Source organism: Chlorocebus sabaeus, chromosome 23 (genome assembly GCF_047675955.1).
Source record: "Chlorocebus sabaeus isolate Y175 chromosome 23, mChlSab1.0.hap1, whole genome shotgun sequence".
Lineage (NCBI taxonomy): Eukaryota > Metazoa > Chordata > Mammalia > Primates > Cercopithecidae > Chlorocebus > Chlorocebus sabaeus.
Genome location: NC_132926.1, coordinates 3,302,807 through 3,318,604, shown reverse-complemented (window position 1 = coordinate 3,318,604; position 15,798 = coordinate 3,302,807). Strand labels below are relative to the sequence as shown.

Genomic DNA, 15,798 nt, shown 5'->3' with positions numbered 1-15,798 from the left:
ACTAATCTCATTCATAAGCGTAGAGCCATCGTGACTTAATCACCTTCCCAAAACTCCACCTCTGAATACTATCACATTAAGGGTGAAGATTTCAACAATTTTGGAGAAACACAACCCTTCAGACCATAGTACTTGTCTTTTAACTTTCTTGGTAATGTCCTTCAATGCAAAACAGTTTTTAATTTTGATGAAGTCCAACTTATTTTTTCTTGTTACTCTTGCTTTGGATGTGGTATCTAAGAACACATTGCAAAATCCAAGGTCATGAAAATTTATGTATATATGTATATATGTATATAGGAATATATATATACACATACATATATAAATACATTTATTTTTTTTCTGAGATGGAGTCTCACTCTGTCACCCAGGCTGGAATGCGGTGGTGTAATCTCGGCACCACCCCAAGTAGCTAAGATTACGGATTACAGGCATGCACCACGACACCTGGATAATGTTTCTTTCCTCTTCTTATTCAGAAAAGACTGAGCTCACATCCTACTGGAGACTTTACCACCTACAGAAGTTTGTTATAATTGCAAAAAGAAAAGATTAGTAGTGACCATATATAGTAAAACAAATAAAAACCTACAAAAACAGGACCAGGAAAAGATATGGAACATGTGGAAAGATAGAACTAGTCAGGAGCAGTTTACATTTCTGACCAAATTGCATTTTACCGTGGCCAGTGAGACGCAAGACCACCAGCTACTCAGGAGGCTGAGGCAGGAGAATGGCTTGAACCCGGGAGGCGGAGGTTGCAGTGAGCTGAGATTGTGCCAGCAATGGGCAACAGAGTCAATTGCTGGGCCGGGCAAAGTGGCTGACACCTGTAATCCCAGCACTTTGGGAGGCTGAGGTGGGCAGGTCACCTGAGGTCAGAAGTTCAACACCAGCCTGGGCAATATGGTGAAACGGTTGGCTGGGCATGGTGGCTCATGCCTGTAATCCCAGCACGTTGGGAGGCCAAGGCAGGTGGATCACCTGAGGTCAGGAGTTCAAGACCAGACTGGCAAACATGGTGTGAAACCCCATCTTTACTAAAAAAACAAAAATTAGCCGGGAGTGGTGGCAAGCACCTGTAATCCCAGCTACTTAGGAGGCTAGGGAAGGAGAATCACTTACTTGAACCTGGGAGGTGGAGGTTGCAGTGAGCCGAGATCATGCCTTTGCACTCCTGCTGGGCGACAAAAGCGAAACTCTGTCTAAAAACATGTTTTTTATATATATGTTTATATATGTATAAAGTTAGCTGACCATGGTGGTGGGTGCCTGTAATCCTAGCTACTCGGGAGGCTGAGGCCGGAGAATTACTTGAATCACTGCAAACATGACATCCTAAGAAAGGCAAAACTAGGCAGCATAAGGAATGTTTAGGGCAGTGAAACATCCTGTATAAGTCTGTAATGGTGGATACACATCATCATGCATCTGTCAAAATCCATCAAACCTACAACCCAAGGAGTAAACCCTAACATAAAGGAGGACTTTGGTGAATGATAATGTACTGATACTGGCTCAGGAATTCGAATATGTACCACACTAATGAAAGATGTTCGTAAAGAGAAAACTGAGGGGAGGGGTATGTGGAAACTGTACTTTCAGCTCAATTTTTTTATAAACTTAAAACTGCTCAAAAAAGGCGTATTATTTTTTAAAATATCCTAATAGAGGATCAGAGGATGGGCAAACAAATCTTGGGTAAAACATGGCAGAAAAAGCATGAAGTACAACAAAAAAAAATTTTCTTTCCAATAAGTTGTTGTTGTTGCTCTAAGCACCTGGTACAGCCATTCTAGTTGGCAACTAAGATTTATAGGCTGAAGGGAGAGAGAGCGGGTCAAGGGGAAGCTGGAGGATGGTCTGAAAGAGGGAGAGGGGAGCTGTTCGGGCAGAAGTAGGTTAGATCCTGACTCTACCACTCACTATGCGACCCTGGCAAAGAGAAACAAAATCGGGCTCCAATTACAGGAGTAAGGGAAGATTTTCATCAGTACCAACTGTTGCACTAGGGAAGAGTCCAGCCTGAGCTGGACCGAACTTGGATTTGTAGAGGTGACTTTGAGTTTCTTTTTTTTTTTTTTTTTTTTTTGAGATGGAGTCTTGCTCTGCCGCCCAGGCTGGAGTGCAGTGGCCAGATCTCAGCTCACTGCAAGCTCCGCCTCCTGGGTTTACGCCATTCTCCTGCCTTAGCCTCCCAAGTAGCTGGGACTACAGGCGCCCGCCACGTCGCCCGGCTAATTTTTTTTTTTTTTTTTTTTTTTGTATTTTTAGTAGAGACGGGGTTTCACCGTGTCAGCCAGGATGGTCTCGATCTCCTGACCTCGTGATCCGCCCGTCTCGGCCTCCCAAAGTGCTGGGATTACAGGCTTGAGCCACCGCGCCCGGCCGACTTTGAGTTTCAAAGGGAGAATGAGGGAATAGGGAAGGGGTTAGGGGGGCGCTCAGTAGAGTCAGGAAAGTGACAAATTGCAAAGGGTTGGTGTGAGTGCTGTTGGGCCCAGTGCTGCTCCCCGTCTGGAAACTGTCGTCCTCCCAGAGGGAGGGGAGATAGAGACCTTGTCTCAGGTGCCAGCCAGAACAAACAGTACATCCTTTGGGCAGCGTCAGGTTTTCTCAGGCGGACAATTTAAGGGGCGCCCGAGTTATCTAAGGGGCGTGGCCCCCAACGCTGGTAACTGTTAGTGTTTGTTCAAGTCTCCATAGGCCAAGTCTGAGGCCTGGTGGAGAACGGGGCTCAGAGGGGCCTGGCTGGACTCTGCTCCAGGAGGTTCTTTGTCAATAGCATGAGTTAACCGGGCCCTGGGAGCCTCCGTTTTCCCTCCCATATCTGTGAGGAGCAAGGGATGACATGATCCAGGAGCCTCCCCGCTCCGCAACCCGCAGACGCGGGGGCTCCACAGCTGCCCTTTCTGATAAAGGAGCCGGGCGGGCACCCCGACTGCGCCCGCTGGAGGCCCTGAAATACCGAGGCTCCTGGAGCGCGTCCTGTGCTGGAGTCCTGGAGGATGCCACAGATCCGGAGGGGGTGGTGGGGTCCTGGAGGATGCCACAGATCTGGAGGGGGTGGTGGGGTCCTGTCCCAGACTCACCTTAAACGCTGTGAGGACTGTGACCACCCAGCCCGCCTCAGGCAGGAGGCGCAGTGGTCCCCTCTGCAAGCTGCAGATTCCCCCGCCCTGGCTCCAACTGACCATAGTTGAATCGAGTTGGAGGTGACAACAACGTCTTAGAAACCTGAGTTCCCGCCTCAGGGTACTGATGCCTTTTACTGATTGTAAAGCCGGCGTGGAGCCGGGGCTCAGAAACACAGCTGAGTGTCCTAGAGCAGGTGCAACCAGAGGACGTTGGCAGGGGAGCAGTGCCTCCTTGGGGTCAGTGCGTGCTGGCCTCGGTGACAGGAGAACCTTAAGGCTGGTGACATTCAGTCCCCAAGCAGGCAAATCACAGAGGTGGCTGGGGGTGTGCAGGGCTAATGGGCAAACTAGAGCAATGGAATAATGTCTTTCCTCTAAGACAGGGAAATGTTTTAAAAATAGGTAACACTAGGGCTGGCGGGGGCACATGGAAACTGGCACTGCCATAAACTGCCAGAGGAGGAAGGAAAGTGGGTAGTGGCCCTGGGAGAGGTTTCTTATCTTGTTTTGTTTTGTTTTTCAGGGGGTGGGGATTTGGTTTTTCGCAAAGGCAGGGTCTCACTATGTTGCTTAGGTTGGTCTCGAACTCCTATCCTCAAGCAATCCGCGTGCCTTGAGTTCCCAAACTGCTGGGTTACAGGCGTGAGCCACCAGGCCCGGTCCCTGAGAGCCTTTTGGAACTAGGAATCAGAAGTCTTTCTCTGGGGTTGGGGGAGGGGAGGGGGACAGTGTACGTGTGCAGGGGTTTGGAAACTTCGTGACTTGGCCATGGAGCTCATGGCCCGAGAGCCTCACCTCAGTTTCATGGGCGAGATTGGCCCTTGTGGAGTTCGAGTCCAACCCAGAAGAAACAAGGAAGCCTGGGTCTCCTCCAAGTGTGCAGCAAGCTGGCCTGGGGTCCCCCTAAAGGCAACCAGAGACAAGCCCAGGATCACCCAGTCTGCAGCAGGGTGCAGAGGTTTGGGGTCCCCCCAAAAAGGCAGCAGAGCCAAGCCCAGGGTCCCCTCAGCATCAGCAAGATCTACACCTGGCGTCGCCTCAAAGGCAGCGGAGTCTAGTCCTGAACCCCCACAATGTCAGCCGAAGCCAAGTGAGGAGGCCTGGCGTCGCCTCAAAGGCAGTGGAGTCTAGTCCTGAACCCCCACAATGTCAGCCGAAGCCAAGGGAGGAGGCCTGGCGTCACCTCAAAGGCAGCGGAGTCTAGTCCTGAACCCCCACAATGTCAGCCGAAGCCAAGGGAGGAGGCACCACAGTGTTCTCGGGGCCGGGGAGAACTAGCCTTGGAGTGAGCCCAGAGTCAGAGGAGCTGCCCCGGGGGGTGCGGGTGGCATCAGCAGCTATACCTGGGCCCAAGATCACCAGGGCCTTACCCCAGTCAGCACGTGCAGAGTTCAGAGCCCTCATGGCCAGTACAGGAGCTGACACCCAAGGCACCTGGCTCCCTGCCGGGGTCAGCACAAGCCAAGCAAGCTGCCTCTGGCTGGGGAGAGGTAACGGGCAGCCATGGGGCAAAGAAGGGAAAAGATTCTTCAGCTTAGGCTCCAGTATCCAAGAAGTTGAAGGAGGAGGAGTTTCCTGTAATCCAGAAGGGGAGGCCCAAATTGGGGTGGGTGTGGAAGGACCACTCCAAGAAAAAGTTATCCCAGATGGTTCAGTACAGGCCCCTGCACACATCCTGGCAGTGGAAGATGAAGGAACAGCAGGAAAGGAAGCTTGCCAAGGATGCTGCCCCTAACCTGGAGGAGGAGAAGGAAAAGCACTGCCAGGAGGAGAAACAGTGCCAGGCCGAGAACCTGAAACAGCACCTGAAGAACAATGGAAGGCAGAGATTGTCCAAGTGATCCAAAACCCCACCAAGCTCAAGCCGGCGAAGACGCAGCAGCTGCACTCCACTGAGAAGCGGGACACCCTGACTCTGCTGCAGAAGCAGCCGTCCCAGCAGCCAGCAGCCAAGGTCTGAGCTCAGGACGGCCCAGAGGCCCTCCATGGCCAGCAACCATGTCAGACACGGCACCTCAAGCCACTGGCCAGATGCTTCTGTTGGAGCCAGCACTCCAAACCTATGGCTGCAAAATGGTGACCCCACCCTGGCCAGGGCTCCTGGGCCTTTGACGTCTTTTAGGCAGGTCTGTGTGGGACAGAGGCCCAGAGGGGGCCTGGGATCTGGCAGAGATGGGGGTGAGAAGAGATTCAGCCCCCTCCCTTCTTCCTCTCCTTCTCCAAGTGCCTTCAGACCAAGAATAGTATATTCTTCAGTTCCTCAGGGAGCTGGCGACTAGTGGGTGACTCCCCAAGATGTGTATGTCCTGTCTCAGTGTGCTAGGGCCAACCCAGGCCCAAAGACAGGCACTCAGGAGTCCAGCTTCCCCTACCCTTTTTCAGAGCTGCTCTGGGCACCTCTGCGCCCCACTGGCTCTGTCACCGAGCAAACGGAATCCAGCTCCTCCCAACTTTTCAACACTGAAAGATGAAAATGGGGAGACTGCAGGGAGCAGTTTTTCCCTAGTACCCTCTTCCCCAAACCAGACTTCTCAGAAGTACCAAAGATCTAACTCATGTCTAACCAGTCTACAACAAAAATACTATTGAGTGTCTGTTGCATACAGGTACAATTCGAGTCACCAGGGAATACAGACAATAGACAGGAGTCCCTCCCCTCAAAGAGCTTTCATTCTGATGGAGAGAAAACATAGTAAACAAGCAAAATGTATCATGTGTCCAAAAAAAAAAAAAAAAAAAAAAAAGGTCTTTCTCCAAATGCATCCACTTTGATCTAGTTATTCCACTTGTAGGAATTTATTTGTAAGACTCTGTATAAAGCATACACAGAATCTTATATTATAAGGTGAAGATCTTGCTGATGCTAGGGGGACCCTGGGCTTGGCTCTGGCTGCCTTTTGGGGGGATCGCAAACCTTTGCACACTGCTGCAGACTGGGTGATTCTGGGCTTGTCTCTGGCTGCCTTTGGGAGCACCCCAGGCCAGCTTGCTGTAACATCTGGAGGAGACCCAGGCTTCCTTGTTTTTTCTGGATTGGACTCAAACTCCACAAGGGCCAATCTTGCCCATGAAACTGAGGTGAGGTTCTTGGGCCATGAGATCCATGGCCAAGTCACAAAGTTTCCAAACCCCTACACACGTACGCCGCGCCCCTCCCTCCCCGCTGCCACCAACCCCAGAGAAAGACTTTTGATTCTGTGTAAAGTATAAAAAGCAGGCGGGTGCGATGGCTGAAGCCTGCAATTCCAGCACTTTGGGAGGCCGAGGCAGGTGGATCACGAGGTCAGGAGATCGAGACCATCCTGGCTAACACGGAGAAACCCCGTCTCTACTAAAAATACAAAAAAATTAGCCAGGTGTGGTAGCGGGCGCCTGTAGTCCCAGCTACTCGGGAGGCTGAGGCAGGAGAATGGCATGAACTCGGGAGGCAGAGCTTGCAGTGAGCCGAGATCGCGCCACCGCACTCCAGCCTGGGCCACAGAGCAAGACTCCGTCTCAAAAAAAAAAAGGGAACAGTAAGTTAAAGAATTAAACAGAAACATTTGTTATCATAGCAAAATTAAGAAAATATGCAGCTGTTTAAACACATTAATAAGATCCATATTCAAGTAGTAAAACGACTATTTTGTCATTGAAATGGCTTTACAAAATATTCGTAAATTAAGTAAAATGAGGGTTTGAAACAGTAAGTGCACTCTGTCACAGGCCAGGTGATCCAGAGCAGGTAGTGGAGGGCCCGAGGTGTACAAGGGACCTAGCAGGTATAAACCTACAAAAAAAGCAAGCAGAAACAGGCTTGGGCAGAAGTCGTCCAAACGGGATGCAGGCTCAGCCAAACCTCAGTCAGCCAGCCAGGATGCCAGAGCAAGCATCGCCCCCTCAGAGTTGGCTGGGCCAAGAAGAGGTGGCCAGATCTTTATACCCAGGCCTCAGGCACCTGAGGGGCTCCCCAGAGAAGGCCCTGAACGCTGGGGGTGCTCTCTCTGGCTCAGGCATACCCTGAAGCACCCAGCCAGGCACTAAACAAACTCCCACAACTGGACAGTAAGTCCTCTCCAAGGAGGAGCCAGGCAGTACATCTCTGCATCCGCCACATTTTGCTGGTACTAGTAGTATTTGTTTTCAGAAGATAAATTGCACCTATCTATACAATAAAAAATAAGTATATGGAATCCGTAGGTGTATTTATAAGATAATTAGAAATGTAAGAAAAGGGTTGGAGTAAATAAATGTTTAAATTCCTGGGATAGGCTGGGCGTGGTGGCTCACGCCTATAATCCCAGCACTTTGGGAGGCCGAGGCAAGCAGATCACGAGGTCAGAAGTTTGAGAACAGCCTGGCCAACACAGTGAAATCCCTTCTCTCCTAAAAAAATACAAAAAATTAGCCAAGGGTAGTGGCAGGAGCCTGTAATCCCACCTACTCTGGAGGCTGAGGCAGGAGAATCACTTGAATCCAGGAGGTGGAGGTTGACAATTGGTTGACTTTGTCTAAAGACCTGCAATCAAACAGAAAGAAATGTCTAGGTTAAGATGAGAGGTTGTGGAGACCAAAGTTTTACCATGCAGATGAAGCTTTCGGGTAGCAGCCTTCAGAGAGAATAGGTTGCAAAATATTTCTTATCGTATTTAATGTCTGTGTTGATGTTAATGCTGGAGAGGTGTAATGAGGCATGTCTGACTCCCACTCCCCATGATGGCCTGAACCAGTCTCTCGGGTTACATTTTAAGAGCCCTGGCTGAGGGTCTTAAGATGGCTGGGGGGCCTTAGAATTTTGTTTTTGGTTTACAGGTAGTTCCAAAATGCTGGTACATAAAAACATGTGTGGGACGTTTAAAAAAGCAAGTTTCTGAGTCCTCATTGGCCTCGTTTTTCTAGCCTACTCTATGATACTGTCTCAGCCACTGTCTCCTCTCTTCTGTACCATCACTCTTTCCCTTCCCACTGGATTCTTCCACCTCATTATACAAACATTAACTCCCATCTTTTTAAAAAAAAATAGCCTCAGTTTACCCACTTTTCTCATCAACTACTACCCAATGTCTTTTTTTTCTTTTTACAAAAATCTCAGTGTGCATCCAGCATTCCTCCACCACCTGACTGTTGAACACACTCAAATCAAACTTCTGATCCTTGTCCCCAAGAGTTTTAATCTAAAACACCAGTTGCTTCCATGTTGCTAAATCCATGGTGAATTCTCAGCCCTCGTCTGAGTTGATCCTTCCATAGCACGTGGCACGGATGATCTCTCCCTCCCTTTGAGACACTCCTGCACTTGCCTTCCAAGCATCACACCCTACTGATTCCTCTCTGTTGCGGGATCTGGCCAGCAGCCCGCAATACAACGGGTCTCTCTCTTTGTTCCCAGGTGGATCGGCAGGTCGAGAAATAATAGACACACACAAGATAGTGAAGGCTGGGTCTAGGGGGGTCACCGCCTTCTGGTCCCACGGTGCCGCCAATGCACCGGATATGCCAGCATTTATTATTAAGTTTAGTGAGGGCGGGGGTAGGTTAGTGAGGGATTTAGGGTCATTTGATTATGAGGTGAGATGGTCACATGAGGCTGAAGTAATTCTTTAACATAACATCTGTATGCAGAAGTACAGTATACAGAGGTAATAATTTACAATGTAGTGTGTGCATCAGTAATTTCTAACAGAGCCTTAAAACAGGAACACAGTCTTTCCATAACCTATGATTAGCAAGATATTAATCAGCAGTAACAGTTGCAGCAAGAGCTGGGTACAAACAATCCATAGAAACAGGATGTGAAGCCAGACAACTGGTTAGACCAGAAATTCTCAGAAGGGAGTATGCCTTAACCCTAAAGAGGCCTAGAAGAGCCGAGGCAAGATGAGGGCGTTTATAGCCCTATCTTATCCATATGGACAGGCGCTCCCCATGCGTCTGTTTATAGGCTCTCCATGAGGGTCACGTTCCATTCCCAGAGCTATGAACATCTACTTTTCTGGGATAGGAATCTAGGTGATGTGAAACCTCCCTGACTGCACGTCCGTTCATAGGCTCTCTGCAGGGGGAAGCACATCACGCGCTGCTGGCTCATTCTGGCAGTCCAACCTGGCATTGTCTTTACACAATCCTGCATGCAACTTTGTATTTACAATAATCAGGAGCATTTCATCTGTTATTCCGTAGCAATGGTTTCAGGGGGTCTCCCTACATCTCTCCTACCTCACTGATCACTCTTTCTCCCCTTAATTGTGACTTCCTAATGCTAGAGTTCTCAAAGTCTTGATATTTAAACTGCTCATTTTTCCTTTGGTTTCTCCTCTTCACTCTCAGCTTTATAGTGATTTCGTCCTGTGTCATGACTTTATTTATTGTTTGTACACTTATTACTCCCTACTCTGCAGCCCAGTCTTTTACACAGGACCCCAGACTCATAGCTAAATGTCTCCCTGATAGCAATGATCTTCTCAAAAGATTCAAACTGAGCTCGTTATCTTCCCTATCAGTCAGTCACATCCTTCCCAGTGCTCGAACACCGTGGAGACATCCCTGACTCCTTCTCTCACACATACACATTCAATCCATCATATCCTGTCAACCCTATCTTCAAACATGTTCAGAGAAGGAAATTAGGACTCTACCTAACAGTGTATACGACAGTTAACTCAAAGTAGATCAGTTACCTAAATATAAGTGTTTCAAAACTGTGTAACTCTTAGAATAAAATATAGGGTCAGGAGTTTGAGACCAGCCTGGCCAACATGGTGAAACCCCGTCTCTACTAAAGCTACAAAAAAGTAGCTGGGCATGGTGGTGGGTGCCTGTAATCCCAGCTACTCAGGAGGCTGAGGCAGGACAATCGCTTGAACCCAGGAGGCGGAGATTGCAGTGAGCCGAGATTGCACTGCGGCACTCCAGCCTGGGTAACAGGGCAAGACTCTGTCTCAAAAAAAAAAAAAAAAAAAAAAAAAAAAAAAAAAAAGAAGAAGAAGAGGAAGTTTTGTTCCCTGAAGTTTATGCCTTTGGGTTCCCGAAGCACCTTTATATTCACAGCATTTAGATCTTTCCGGAAGCTGATTTTCTCTGCTCTTGGTGGAGCTGTGGCGGGGAGGGGGTGTTTTGTACTTGAGTCTGTCAGCCAGACATCCATGCAGACATCTCATTTCTGTCTTTCCTGCTTCTAGGGAAGAATATGAAAGCTCTGAATGTAGCTTGTGTAGGCAGTCAATGACTGGAAGGGGCAGGTGTCACTGGGGACCCCCAAGGCCACCTGCATATTCAGTGATCCAGTCCAAGGACCCAGAGAACTCAGAAAAGCCATTACATTCATGGTTGCAGTTACCATGCGAAGGGTAGCAGAACATGTCACCCCCAAAATATGCTGCTTTGGCATAAGGATTATTGTGAGCTGCAGGCAATTGAGAAGAAATGAGTATAAGGAAAGCTCTCTCACCTCCCCCCATCTGCCAGAAAGCAAGACATAAATTTACAAAGAGATCCCTCCCCCCATACCAAGAAGGACAAAGGTTGGTCACTGGAGATGACTTTAGACCCTTACCAGCCTGGAGACTGAACCAGAGGAGTTTGCATAACATGTTTGATTAACCAGCCTCTATCTTCCATTAGTGCCCCCTAACTCGCCTCCCTCACACCCTTTTTTCTTTGTTTTAGTTGAAAAATCCAGGCCTAGCACGGTGGCTCATACCTATAATCCCAGCACTTTGGGAGGCCAGGGCAGGAGAATAAATTGAGGCCAGGAGTTCAAGATCAGCCTGGGCAACAGAGAAGGGTCCTATCAAAAAAAAAAAAAAAAAAAAATCTGTATACCAGGCATGGTGGCTCACGTCTATAATCCCAGCACTTTGGGAGGCTGAGGCGGGCAGATCACTTGAGGCCAGGATTTTGAGACTAGCTTGGACAACATGATGAAACGCCCTCTCTACTAAAAATATAAAAATTAGCCAGGTGTGGTGGCTCATGCCTGTAATCCCATCTACTTGGGAGGCTGGGGCAGGAGAACCACTTGAGCCAAGCAACAGAGAGACTTTATTTCAAAAAAAGAAAAAGAAGAATCTATATAAATAAGCTGGGGTCCTAGACCACCTCTTTGAGAATTACTCATTCCCTGGATATCCCGTGCATATAAGAGGTATACATGTTAGTACACTTCTGTTTATCCTTTTCTTGTTAATTTGTCTTTTTTTTTTTTTTTTTTTTTTTTTGAGACGGAGTCTGGCTCTGTCACCCAGGCTGGAGTGCAGTTGCTGGATCTCAGCTCACTGCAAGCTCCGCCTCCCGGGTTTATGCCATTCTCCTGCCTCAGCCTCCCGAGTAGCTGGGACTACAGGCGCCGCCACCACGCCCGGCTAGTTTTTTGTATTTTTTAGTAGAGACTGGGTTTCACCGTGTTAGCCAGGATGGTCTCGATCTCCTGACCTCGTGATCCGCCCACCTTGGCCACCCAAAGTGCTGGGATTACAGGCTTGAGCCACCGCGCCCGGCCTAATTTGTCTTTTGTTTACAGGGATCCTAGCTAGGAACTAGAAGGGTAAAGGAAGAATTACTGTTTACTCCCCTGTACGTATGAACAGCAACCCCAAAAAAGTTAATATCACTATACTTACTTCCAACAAATTAGACTTCAGAATAAGGAAAATAATGAGGGATAAAGAGAGCCATTGCAAGTGAAAAGGTGATCAATTCTCCCAGAAGACTTAATAATCCTAAATGTGTACACACCTTCATACACAAAGCTTCAAAATGCTTGAGGCAAAACTTGAAAGAACTGAAAAGAAAAATAGACAAATTCACAATTATGGCTGGCATTTCAACATTCTTCTCTTACTAACTAAATGAGAGACTAGCCAGAATTCAATACAAATAAAGGCAACCTGAACAGAGCTTGGCAACCAGCTTAACTGGTATTTTTAGAACTCTCCACCCAAAAATAGCAGGGCACACATTATTTTCAAATGTACATGGGGCCAGGTGCAGCGGCTCATGCCTGTAATCCCAGCACTTTGGGAGGCCGAGGCGGTGGATCACCTGAGATCAGGAGTTTGAGACTAACCTGGCCAACATGGTGAAACCTCATCTCTACTAAAATACGAAAAAAATTAGCCAGGCGTGGTGGTGCACTCTTGTAGTCCCAGCTACTCAGGAGGCTGAGGCAGGAGAATCACTTGAATCCAGGAGGTGGAGGTTGCAGTGAGCTGAGATTGTGCCACTGCACTCCAGCCTGGGCAACAGAGTGAGACTCCATCTCAAAGAAAAAAAAAAATGTACATAGAACATTGATCTGGACAGATCATATTCTAAGAAATAATATAAACCTTAAGATTGGCGAATAGTCTATAAACTTAAGCAAAGCAGTAATTACATTCAATCAAGCAATTTTTTTTCTTTAACATGGAATCAGTACTGTTACAGCTATGTGAAACATCTCAAAGACTTTACAAAAAGAAAAAAATTCCTGGAACTGTAATGTATAATTGTAGCAACCATATATAGTCAATATACCTGAATAAATGATATTCCTTTTTACCAGGAATGGGCAAGTTTTTTTTCTTTTTCTTTTTCTTTCTTTTTTTTTTTTGAGATGGAGTTTTGCTCTTGTTGCCCAGGCTGGAATGCAATGGTGTGATCTCAGCTCACTGCAATCTCCACCTCCCGGGTACAAGTGATTCTCCTGCCTCAGCCTCCCAAGTATCTAGGATTACAGGTGTGCACCACCACTCCCAGCTAAATTTTGTATTTTTAGTAGAGACGGGGTTTCACCATGTTGGCCAGGATGGTCTTGATCTCCTGACCTCATGATCTGCCTGCCTTGGCCTCCCAAAATGTTGGGATTACAGGCATGAGCCACTGCGCCCAGCTGGCAACTTTTTTTCTGAAGAGCAAAATAGCGAATATTTTATTTTTGTAAACCATGTAATCCCTGTTGCAAGTAACTCTGCTCTTGTAATGGGAAGCACCCATAGACAACACGTAAATGATAAGGGAGCATGGCTGTGTCCTAGCAACACTTTATTTGTGGCCACTGAGATCTGAATTTCATGCAGTTTTCTTGGATCACAAAAATGCTAGTCTTTTGAATTTTTCAACTGTTCAATAATGTGAAAAATGATTCTTAGCCAAACAAAAGCAACAGGTGGGGAATCAGATTTGCCTCATGGGTCATTATTTGCAGACCTTTGTTATATAACAACTGGAATTTTTTTTCTTTTTTTTTTGAGGTGGAGTCTCGCTCTGTCACCCAGGCTGGAGTGCAGAGTGCAGTGGCGCAATCTTGGCTCACTGCAAGCTCTGCCTCCCAGGTTCACGCCATTCTCCTGCCTCAGCCTCCCGAGTAGCTGGGACTACAGGCTCCCGCCACCACGCCCGGCTAATTTTTTTGTATTTTCAGTAGAGACAGGGTTTCACCGTGTTAGCCAGGATGGTCTCGATCTCCTGACCTTGTGATCCACCCACCTTGGCCACCCAAAGTGCTGGGATTACAGGCATGAGCCACTGTGCCTGGCCACAACTGGAATTTTAAATTATAAGAATACCATTTACAATAGCCAAAAAAAAAAGACAAAATAAAGTATGCAGGGATAAATTTAACAAAATATGTGCAAAATCCATATGCTGAAAACTACAAAACTCTGATGAAGATCAAATAATACTTAAGCCAACAGCTTTTTATGGATCAGAAGGTTGATATTGCTAAGATGTCGATTTCTCCCAACTTCTCTATTAATGCAAGGCAATCCCAATAAAAATGCCGGCGGAATTTGTGCAGATATTGAAAAGCTGACATAAAATGTGTAAACCAACACTTTGATATACTGGCCCTAGGAAAGTAAGGATTGACCCATTCCCGATGTTTAACGTGGGTTCTTTTCTATTTCCTAGGTGTCTCGGCTAGTTTGAGAAATACAGGGAAAGAGCTCGAGAGAGAAATTTAAAGCTGGGTGTCCGGGGAGACGTCATATGTTGGCAGGATCCGTGATGTTCCCTGAGCCATAAAACCAGCAAGTCTTTATTAGCGATTTTCAAAAGGGGAGGGAGTGCACGAATAGGGTGTGGGTCACAGAGATCACATATTTCACAAGGTAATAAAATATCACAAAGCAAATAGAGGCAGGGCGAGATCACAGGACCACCCGATGAAGTGAAATTAAAATTGCTAATGAAGTTTCAGGCACGCATTGTCATTGATAACATCTTATCAGGAAACAGGGTTTGACAGCAAACAACTGATCGGACCAAAATTTATTAGGCGGGAATTTTCCTCGTCCTAGTAAGCCTGGGAGCGCTACAGGAGACCGGGGCTTATTTTGTCCCTTTGGCTTCAACCATAAAAGGCAGCACGCCTTAAAGGGGCCATCTCTTTTGCTTTTGAAAGAGGAGAAATATAGCTCTGTTCTATCCAGCTCACTGGCGGCCAGTTCAAAGTTATCTCTCTTGTTCCCTGAACATCGCTGTTATCCTGTTCTTTTTTTAAGATGCCCAGATTTCATATTGTTCAAACACAGATGCTCTACGAACAATCTGTGCAGTTGACACAATCATCACAGGGTCCTGAGGTGACATTCATCCTCCTCAGCTTACGAAGAAGATGACGATGACAGGATTAAGAGATTAAAGTAAATACAGGCATAAGAAATTATAAAAATATTAATTTGGGGAACGAATAAATGTCCATGAAATCTTCACAATTTATGTTCTTCTGCCGTGGCTTCAGCTGGTCCCTCCATTCAGGGTCCCTGACTTCCCGCAACAGAAGCACACGTTTTACTTTTTTTCAATACCCTTTGAGTGAGTTTTTTGCACACTTAGTGACTACTCCGCAACCACAGAGAGACCTGGGGTGGAGTAGCCTTGCCACCACGCCCAGTTAATTTTGTTGTATTTTTAGTAGAGATGGGATTTCACAATGTTGGCCAGGCTGGTCTCGAACTCCTGATCTCAGGTGATCCGCCTGCCTTGGCCTCCCAAAGTGCTGAGATTACAGGCGTGAGCCACCGCACCCGGCTGTCTAATGCTTCTTGAACAAGGTGGCATAGTGGCATTAAAAACAGCCTTATTTTGTACAGATGGTTTGGGAGTGGCTCTGGTGTTTGAACGCTGTCAACTGTTTGGGGACTGTTGCTTTGATTTTAATCCTGTTTGACATGAAATGTCATCCTAGTCTTACTAGTGGTGTGTGTAAACTGTATATACATGAGCATTTGTACTTCACGTGGAGAAATGGGTGAGACTTCACCTGTGACCTTTCTCATTTCACTCTGAGAAATATACTGATGGGCTTGATGTGCTATTGCTTTAGAATTCCTGGTTTTAACGGGGTAGAGTGACTTCACTGATTTTTTTTTTCCAGTCACTGTATTTTGCGGTTCTCTTCCGTCGATGATCTTATACTCCTGCTTCCTCTACATGCTTGACCATAGGCAGTCTAATTGTAATAGCAGTTTTAAAGCTTTTCGTCACTAATTCCACCATCTGCATCAATCTGAGTCTTTTTTATTCTCTCCGCTAGAGGTGAATTCTAGCTCCGTTTCGTTGCATGCCTGGTAATTTTCGGTAGAAGACCAAGACCAATGTGGGGCCAGAAAGGGGGTGATCCCTTTCCTCGCTGTTGTAAAGGATCACAGCGGACACAGAACTGGTTAACAAGAGAAAAGCATAGTAAATTTGTTAC

At 47.0% G+C, this 15,798-nt stretch overlaps 1 pseudogene; it reads left to right on the top strand.

Annotated features, from left to right (window-relative positions):
* The first annotated feature begins 4,640 nt into the window (after positions 1–4,640).
* On the top strand, positions 4,641–5,109 carry LOC103245086 (coiled-coil domain-containing protein 86 pseudogene; annotated as a pseudogene).
* The last annotated feature ends 10,689 nt before the right edge of the window (positions 5,110–15,798 follow it).